A 10,085-nucleotide genomic window follows, 5' to 3' on the forward strand; every position below is an offset into this window, starting at 1 on the left:
ATAGAGACGAGGAAAGTTTCGGATTTTGTAAATAAATCCCTCCTTTATTTGCAACTAACTCCTTTATTCTTATCTCTCTCTAAAATTCCTCCACAAATCATCTTTTCTTTACTCTTATTGTTGCAAATAAAGTCGTTTTCTTTAATTCCTTTCCCGGGAGATGGAAAATATGAAGAGGGAATTAATCCACCAATTTCCTTTCGAACTCCTTTCACGTTGGAATTAGGTAAGGTCGTTAAAATATATTTTCACTTTCACAATCCTTCTTAAATCCGTGAAAATATTCTAAAACTTTATCGACCTTAATATTCTTAATTTTCCATTCTCGATTGTTTTCTCGTTCCTTCGAGAAATTCTTTAATATTATTTTATTCGTTCTCAAGCACTTAAATTTATTCTAGCGTTCAAGTGCTTTAAAAAAAATCCTTTTCCTGGTAATCGGATTAGAATTTCATAATTTCTTTATTAATTTTCCAATATTCTTATGAATTTCTTCCGAAATTTCGAAATTTCACTTAAAACGTGAAACGAGAGAGTATAGAGAGAATATCTCTGATAATCTGAAACGAGAGAGATTGTGAATTTTTAAAATTCATTCAACAGAGAAAAGAAAATTTCATTTATTTATTAGTGAGAGGAAATTTTACAGAAGCTAACGTGTACAAAAGTCGGGTCTCACAACCCCTAACCCCTTAGAGAAGTTTCGTCCTCGAAACTTAGGAAAACGACGGATACTTCTTCCTAAGTTCCCATATCGCTTTCTCTGATTTGTGCCATTCTCATAACACTCATACTAAGGTCCTTAGTGATTTCTGGTACTCGGAAAATTTGGCATACACATTGGCAGAGACATGAACCAAGTTATCGGAGGAGGATGCAACATGAACTGCCTGATTCTTTTGATTCTTGTACAGAAGCATATGGTGTTACTCGGTTTCTTGCAATAGTTACAAGTGATTATATTAGTATCTTTAGGATGAAAATCAGAATTCCTTGGGCCTCCAGGTTTATAATTAACATGGCAGCTTCAGCCATACATGTTTCACGATAGTAGAGCTCCGCTGACTGAATTAGACGGGGTTTCCTCCGTGCGTAGAACGCGGCTAAATACCTCTCGGGGAGAGGAAATCTCGGAGCCAGAGATGATCCGAGACCTTGCAGTGTCAAAGTCGAAGGTAGTCCCGCAATAAAACTCATAATGACCATTTTCTCCCGTTGTTGTTGCTGAACTTTCACATCGATAGTGAAGGGCAGCAACATGTTGAGCTCTTCGTACGTCTTCTTGAACTCCGTAACGTAAATGGTTAGTGGTTGGTCCTGCTTCTCAGCCCTATAAAAGGCTTTGCACACATCGAACATGCGAGATAGATTTCCTTTTCCGAAGTAAAGGAAGTCCAAATTATCCATTAATTCTTTGACGAATTCACAGTGATTGAGAATACCAATTACCTCACTATCAATGGAGTTTCCGATTTGTAGAAAAAGACGAGCGTCCTCGCGAAGCCATGTTTTTCGTGACTCGTCTTTTGGAGCAGTCAGTCAAGTGATTATCTTTGTCGATGCTTCAGATAAACAAACGAATGGTGTTGCTCCAATCGAGGCAATTCGAACAATTTTGCTTGTGGTCAGTAATCTTCGAAAGTACCGGCACCATGTCCGATACAGCGACAACTTTTTCTTCTGCCATTTAGATTGGAGAAGAGTCGTCGAAGAGAATGAAAACGAGGCAAACACGCAGGAACTGACCAAACTTCTAACCAACGATGCTCGGACCGGGCTGAAACGACTAAGCAGAGGAGAACGAAGAAGTTGGAGGCAAAGAAACCGGAAAATGGCCGGCGGAAGGTGGCGCGTGGCTTGCAAGTGCGGCTGAAGACGTCAACGCGCGGGGGGCGTGTGGTTGGAGCTTTGGGTCGGAAACAGACACAAACTTGGACGAAAAATTCGTTTTCGATGTTTCTGGGTGGGTGGTGAGACTTGAAACTCTTGAGTGCAAGGGGTTTTGACGTGGATTTCAAAACCCATAATTGGGTAATAGGGATTTCGAATTTCTGGAGGAAAATTAGGCAAATTTTGAACAAAAAAAAGGATGGTTAATTTTAGAATTATGATGGCGCTGACCATGTAATCAGAGAAAATATGGAAGAAAGTTGTGCATATACAAATATGTAATCAATGCAGTAACTACTGATAATAAAAGGCTATTCTAGATTATTCTAATTCCAGATTATTCTAATTCCAGATTATTCTAATTCTAGATTATTTCATAGGATTCTAGATTATATTGTAACAATATACAAAATCATTTCAGCCATTTAAATAAAAAGGTAACATTTTTACGAGTATTTGTTCGGTTCCACTCATCAAACTACCACACTTTGATTACTAGAACACTACAGTAAGCAAACAGTATTGTGTTATTGCTTTGCATCAAGTGAACCAGAGTTGGATTCATTCCTTGTTACAGGTTATAGCCAATTTGTTCAATATTTATACATTGTCGTTTTTTTTGGTATGTCCCGTAATAATCGAACCTATCACGTCCAAATCTCTATTACAAGAGAGTAACATGAAACATGTGTTTTTATTTATTTGTAATGAACTAGACTAAAGCATTTACAAGCTGTTATGCAATGTCCAGAATTCTATGAAACAGTTAAACCTTTATACAGCATAAAATAGATAAAAAAATGATCAAACCCAGATGTATCCTCTAATAAGTTTGAGAACTTCCCTTGTAAAGCCCATACAAGTCCTGATCTAAGGCATCTCCAACCATTACCCACTATCCTCAAACCTCAAATCTAAAAAATTTGAGGATAAATGTGTTATTCTCCAATGTAGACCCTTATCTTTATAATTTTTTAGATATTACATATTAATCCTTAATATTTATTATTATTGTATTTTCATATATAATATTAAAACATACACTACATAGAATCATTATGTAATTAAAAATAAGTAAACACACATAATAATAATTAAATAAAAGTTACAATTTAATAAAAAAAATAATTACACAAATATTAATAAGGCATACACTACTACTCGGTCGACCTATATCCGTAATTCTCCCATATATATCAATTAATGCATTTCGAAGTGATAAATGAGCTTCTCTATTTTTGATTTGCCGATTTCGAGCGATAAATTGTTGAAATCGAATATTTTTATCCATGATCAATTTTTTTGGTAATTTTGGAAGTTCGGGGTCCGATTTGCCAGATTATTAGTCAATTTTTATTTTCATTTAGTATAGTTGTATCTTGTATTTAATTTAAATATCAATGTGATGTAATTTTTTTTTTTAATTTGAGTGTAGTCTAATTTATTTGTACTCTTCAAGATAATTTCACTACTACAAATTAACATATTTGGTGCGGAAGGGTATTAGGTGCGACATGTCGCACCTAATAGTTGCACCTAAGCCCATATTAGGTGCGACATGTCGCACCGGATACACATCCGGATGACTAAAAATTTCGCTAATGTTTAGTGTTATTCGGTGCGACACTGTCACATCGAATATGAAACTGTCGTACCTAATATCTTTAGGTGCGACAACTCTCGCACCCAATGGTTTTTAAATTTAAAGTTTTCGCCGAATCCCTCCGAAATTTTGATTTCATATTGGGTGCGACATTGTCGCACCCAATATGGTTATTAGGTGCGACAATGTCGCACCCAATATTCCTAGGGGTTTTAAGCCCGAGCCTCTTCTTCTCTTTCACTCATTCATTCCTCTCTCAATCCGATAGTCCTAGGGGTTTTAAGGGATCGTGGACGACGGACTTCGCGAAGTCGCAATTCGTAAGTTATTTGTTTTATTTACTATATGTAATTACTTAAATTATTCTTATCTGATAAGTTTTTTGTGTTTTTTTTAAGGATCAAATCACCGCCCAAACGATAGATATTTTGCGGCAAGCGGCGGAGCAAAACACCGTGATCTCCCAAGAAGATGCAGAGATGTACGCGATGCGCGAAGTTTTGGGAGTACGCAGAGACTGGGAAGTCAGTTTAGGGCCTTCGATCTCAAGCTCATCGCTGGGTGTTGCCCAAACGCTAGATAGAGGCTCGTCAAGTTCGTCATCTCAGACCGATCCATTGGTTACCGAGATGCGAGCTCAGATGGATGCCCAACAAGCCGAGCTGCAGGAGATGCGGCAACAGATCGCCTTCCTCAACCAGATGCACAACCAGCCTCCCACGACTCCCCAACCTCCGCCTGCACCGCAACCAGGTGGGACTGATCAGCAGACGCCAGGTTCCACGCCGTATTCTATGCCTGGTTCTATGGATTTCTTGCGAGACCGTCCTTACGGAAGCGGCGGAGCGAGCGGCAGCGCGTCAGGCAGCGGTGGACGAGGACGCGGAAGCGGTTCCAGAAGTTCTGGCAACTTATTCGGTAGAGGGAATTCTACTATCGATAAGTTTTTTAGGAAAAAAAAATTAGGAATTCATTTTTTCGCTTTTTTAGAATGAATTTGTATTTTTAATTAAGAATTCTATTTTCAGAATATTATTTCTAATTAATTTAGAATTTTGTTAATTAATTTTTATTTAATTCTAAATGAATTTTGATTTAATTTTCTAGTTTTGTAATTTTTTTTAATTAAAAAAACATATTCGGTGCGACATTGTCGCACCGAATATTATGGCGGGAATGTTATTAGGTGCGACAATGTCGCACCCGATATGAATAACTCGCCAATTTTTATAAATTTGGCAGGAAAATAGTTTGTGTATTAGGTGTGACATTGTCGCACCTGAAAGTGTCGCACCTAAAGGTATTATTATTAGGTGCGACATGTCGCACCTAATTTTTTTAGCGACGGACTTTTAGGTGCAACTTTGTCGCACCTAATGTCGCACCTAATAAACTATTAGGTGCGACATATGAGGTATTTGGTGCGACAATCGTCGCACTGGATGACGTTTTTTGTCCTAGTGTTTGTGTGCTTTTTTTTATTCATACACTAGCACTAATATCAATTAAAATATTATACGGGATCTAATTAAAATATTTTATATTTTTATGTGTCAAAATGTAAATATTTTGCTATTTTTTTTGTGAAATGGGATAGTTTTTAACAAGTTTTATAAGTAATGGGTCTAATATATAATTTATCATAAATTTTTGAGGATTCAAATAGTGCACCGGGATTTGAGGTTTGAGGGTAGGGTTGGAATGGTATGAGGACACCTCAAATTTGAGGATATGAGGATAAAGTGCCTTGGTTGGAGATGCTCTAAGTGCTCTAATTTTTTTTATTCTTATGCCTTGTTCCGTCAGTAAGTGTAATTTGTTTAATATTAGCTTAAGCAATTTTTTTTTAATTTTTTTTTTTGAAACAAAAATCCTTTTTATTAGTAATGGCCGAACTTACAGAAAGTGAAGCACAAACAGACCGAAAGAGTTTCTCCCACAAGAGACCAAGAGATCGGTCCAAATTCCAAAAATGGGAAATAGTAACACAAAATAATAAATATGTTAGAACCTTTGGGGACTTATAATAATCAGTGGATAATAAGTGGGATTTTGGGAGAAAGAGAGATGACACGTATATATAGTTTGTGTTTTAGTGAAATGTCTAGTTTAATTTTCGATTTTTAAAATTGTCGAGTTCTTATCCTCTGTTTAACTAAAATGACGAAATTATATCATGAAATAAATAACACTGCCACAAAATTCTTTTTTATTGACTTTTAATTTATGTTGACTATAATATTTATATGTAAACACCAATTATTTTAATTCATTCTTGCCGTATATGTAATTTATTTTTTCGCTTGGAAATTTTATGAGATTTGAAGAAACTTTTCTGGGTGGTGAAACAGATTATCTTTGAAGTCTGAAATCTATCATTGTATTTCTTTCATTTCAGATTAACATAATATAGGGTTCACTGTTGCTACAGAAATGAAAGAGACAGTCGAGCACTTCCACAATGATCAATTTTTGTGGACAAAAAATAGACGAGTCAAAAGCAGGATAAAATAAAAAAGGAAAAGTGATTCTCTTTTCTGCTTTATTGATGTTATTCTGAGGCCAACCAGCTAAAGTAAGCATATTTTTCTACAACTTAATAGTGTCTTTAAGGTTCAGATACAAAATGTTTGTTAGATAACCAGTAAATTACAGCAGAATCGGCAAAAAGTATGATTTATTTGTTTGTAATTTTATTTTTTTTAAATAAATCGGAAATATTTGATTGATTTATTTGTGGAAAATTAATGAAGTATGGATGTGAACATAAACATAGTGCTACTCGTGGGACATTGAAAAAACATAAACAAAAAAAAAGTTGTCTCAATGCTTGATTGATCGCCATCACCTTTTTCCCTCCGCTAAGACTCATTCTTTTCATCCATGTGCGCACAATTTTCCTTTCTAGTGATAACCAAGAAAATTCCAAGCCTCACCAAACCCTGGAAGAAGGAAAAAATGTTTTACAACTTCCCAGTTCTCATTATTCTCATCCAACTTTCTTCACTTGAACTGATCTTCTCATCAGAGTATACCCGGCCTAACAAGTACTTCATAAACTGTGGATCGAAATCGAACACCAACTCCAGCAATGGAAGAACCTTTATAGGCGACTTGAATCCAAGCCTATCTTTTTCGGCCGGAAATAGCGAAGCTGTCGAAGACAAAAACCCTTCACCCAACACACCGCCTTTATACAACACGGCAAGAGTTTACAAGCGCCGAGATTCCTACGAGCTAGAAGTCGAAAAAACGGGCACGTACATAGTACGCCTTCACTTCTTCCCCTTCTCGTCGCCATCGATCAATCTCTCCGATGCAGTTTTCAACGTCTCTGCTTCCGGGTTTTCCCTGCTATCCAATTTCGGTTTCAAAAACGGGTCTTCGCATGTTGAGGAATTTCTTCTCTCGGTATCGAAAGGGACGTTCAGTTTGTACTTCGTGCCGAGCCAAGACTCGTCTTTCGCTTTCGTGAACGCGATTGAAGTCTTTCCTTCCCCAGAAAAGTTCATTCCGAGCTCTGCTTCTCGTGTTGCTTCTTCCGGAAGGAACGGCACGTTCACCGGATTGTCGGCATTGGTTCTACGGACGGTGCATCGGATCAATGTCGGGGGTAAAAAGGTCACACCGGAGAACGACACGCTGTGGAGGACATGGATAGAAGACGATGCTTTTCTATTGGGTTCCAAAACTATGTCTATCGGCGAAGAAATAATAGATGGTGGCGATCTCGTTTACAATCCCGAACGTGCGACGGAGTACATTGCCCCGGATTACGTGTACAAGAGTGCGAGAATCTTGGGTTCTGCGTCTTCGAAAATGGGCTGGGATTTTCGAGTGAGCGAGGAGGTTTCGCGTCACCTCGTTCGTCTCCACTTCTGCGACATCATGAGTAAAGCGGTTGTTAGATTTAATTTCACTCTCTCGATCTACGGCGGTTTTAGAAAGAGCATCAATCCGTACATGGAAATTAGGAACATCGCGTCTCCGTTTTACTTTGATTTTGTCGTTGATTCAGGGGGTTCTCGGTCCATAAACGTGAGCATCGGTCTGGAGCCTCAGAATGCGCAAAATCCGATCGCGTTCCTGAACGGTCTCGAAATTTTTGAGATATGGAATATTTCTGGTTTGGTTCCTCCGCTAAGGCCTAAGAAGAAGAAGAAGCATCAGCAGGCGATATTGATCGGTTTAGTAGTCGGTTCAGTTGTCGCGTGTGTGATCGTTTTAGGTTTATTGATCGCAACTTTCCTTTTATACAAGAAATGGAGCCCAAAGAGTCGAACAAGTCGGTTCAGTTTCGATGTTTTTGTCTCTGGAGGAACGAGTTCGAACGCAAAATCATCCGAAAGAATGTCCGGCTTTCCCTCGAGCTTGAACCTTAGCCTCAAGATATCGTTCTCCGATATCGAGAAAGCCACTCAAAATTTCGACGAGGACTTGCTCCTCGGAGAAGGTGGCTTTGGAAAAGTTTACCGAGGCCTTCTCAAAGGCGTCAAAGTCGCGGTGAAGCGAGGCAAGCCGAGAAGCGGACAAGGCATAGAGGAATTCCAAACCGAGATCATGGTTCTGTCTCGGATCAAGCACCGATGCCTCTTGTCCCTGATTGGCTACTGCAACGAGATGTCGGAGATGATTCTTGTCTACGAATTCATGGAAAAGGGAACGCTAAGAGAACACCTCTACGGGTCTTCTTCTTCAGGCGGGCTTTCGTGGGAGAAGAGGCTCGAGATCTGCATCGGCGCGGCCCAGGGGCTCGAGTACTTGCACACGGGTCTCCCCGACGTGGTTCTGCACCATGACGTGAAGTCTACGAATATCTTGCTCGACGAAAGCTTTGCCGCCAAAGTCGCTGATTTCGGTCTCTCCGTGCTCGGCACTTTCAACCCCGACGACGAGCAATTGGAATACGTGAAAGGAAGCTTCGGGTATTTCGATCCGGAATACACTACGTCGTCGATATACACGGAACAGTCCGACGTGTACTCTTTCGGGGTTGTGCTTCTCGAGGTCCTCTGTGCGAGGCCGGCGATCTCGGAGGACAACGTGAACTTGGCTAAGTGGGCGATGGATCGGAAGAGGAACGGGACGATCGAGGAGATCGTGGATCGGTCTCTGGTCGGGGAAATCGTGGAGAGTTCGTTGAGGGTGTTTGTGGGCTTAGCCGAGAAGTGTTTGAGAGAGAGAGGAGTCGATAGGCCTTCGATGAAAGACGTGGTGTATGATCTGAACTACGCGTTGACGCTTCACAGAGGGACAACTCATGGACAGCCTTCTGGCGAGGATACCGCCACCAACTTTGCGTTTCTGTAATCCTTTGCGGGCATCCGATAAGAAGAAGAGACAAAACGAAACGCTTGATGGTGTTTCATCTCAATTATGTTTTGTAAGTTTTTCTGTCTTCCTTACCTTGGTTTGATTGTGGCAAGTTGTCCCTGTAATCATATTTTCTTTGTTTACAGATGTATGAATGGAATGGTTTGATAAACTTCTTGTATTTTTGCTATATCAATGTGCAAAGTGGTTAAGAGCTTTTTTTGTCGCAGCTAAAAGGGCATGTCTATTCTCCGTGTGACAATTGAGTGACGGTAAAGTTCTGGCTCTGAAACCAACTGCTTAATTACAAGTCCATTTATGAAGGATTACTACCCAATGTCTTGTACTAAACCAACCAGTTCAGGATATCACTACTTCCACTCTTTAGGCTTTAGAATTTACTTTCCGTATGAGAGCCGCCGATTTGGCTCGTGAGGAATTATAGTAACGAATATCAACGTCATGATGCATGTCTCAGTATAGCATGTCTCTCGAAACCTTGTTCTATCGGCTACTATATATACATCAATGGCCTGTTCAGGCCACGCAAAGAATATGGGACGCAATGATTAAGTATTGTGATGAGGTATCTTTTTCTACCAAATCATACAACTCATGGGCAAATAAGTTATAAATTTGGGGATACTTAATAATTAGAATAAAGTATTGCGAACAAAAAAGTTTAGTCCAAGACTTAATATCGTTGTTTTTGGTAAAAATAAATAAATAAATAAATAAAAGACACGGTCCAATAAAAACCGATATTGGAAATTTAAAAAATGCAGGGCCAATGCACCTCGTCAGGACTAGATCTTGATCTCCCCAGTGAATCGTAAACTGTTGTTTAGTCTGGTTTAACTTGTGTATTGTATTAGTGAAAATGTGTTGGGCTCAATTTCTCAGACCCAACAAAAATGGGCCTATCCAAAAGTCTGGCCCAACTCCTCTCTCCCTTCAGCTTTCCCACGTGCGCACTCCCCTTCCCGCGCTCGTGTGTAGTGGGCTTCCATTCCCGCCTGAGTACTTATTCTGTTCTTCCATTTTGAACGTATGTTATACGGTGTAAGTGGCTCATTCTCACCCGTCACGCATACATGCACAATCAATAGACACCACACCAGACCATAAAGTGCCCCAATCATATTCAGATGGAAGCACTATAATTCTCTGATTATAGAACCTACAACTGGCTAATTAACATTGAGAAATGAGTGCCTCAATCATATTCACATGACAACACTGTAATTCTTTAATCAAATCATATAGTGCCCCAATCATA

General features: G+C 39.3%; 1 pseudogene across 1 annotated transcript; it reads left to right on the plus strand.

Moving 5' to 3' along the window:
* Positions 1-6,266: 6,266 nt before the first annotated feature.
* On the plus strand, positions 6,267-9,360 carry LOC149378865 (putative receptor-like protein kinase At5g24010 pseudogene; annotated as a pseudogene). The gene is made up of 2 exons (XR_016294179.1): positions 6,267-8,876; positions 9,037-9,360. The product of XR_016294179.1 is annotated as a putative receptor-like protein kinase At5g24010 pseudogene (transcript).
* Positions 9,361-10,085: the final 725 nt, after the last annotated feature.

Source organism: Urtica dioica, chromosome 12 (assembly GCF_054948205.1).
Source record: "Urtica dioica subsp. dioica isolate 48M chromosome 12, U.dioica_male_clone48M_v1_H2, whole genome shotgun sequence".
Classification (NCBI taxonomy): domain Eukaryota; kingdom Viridiplantae; phylum Streptophyta; class Magnoliopsida; order Rosales; family Urticaceae; genus Urtica; species Urtica dioica.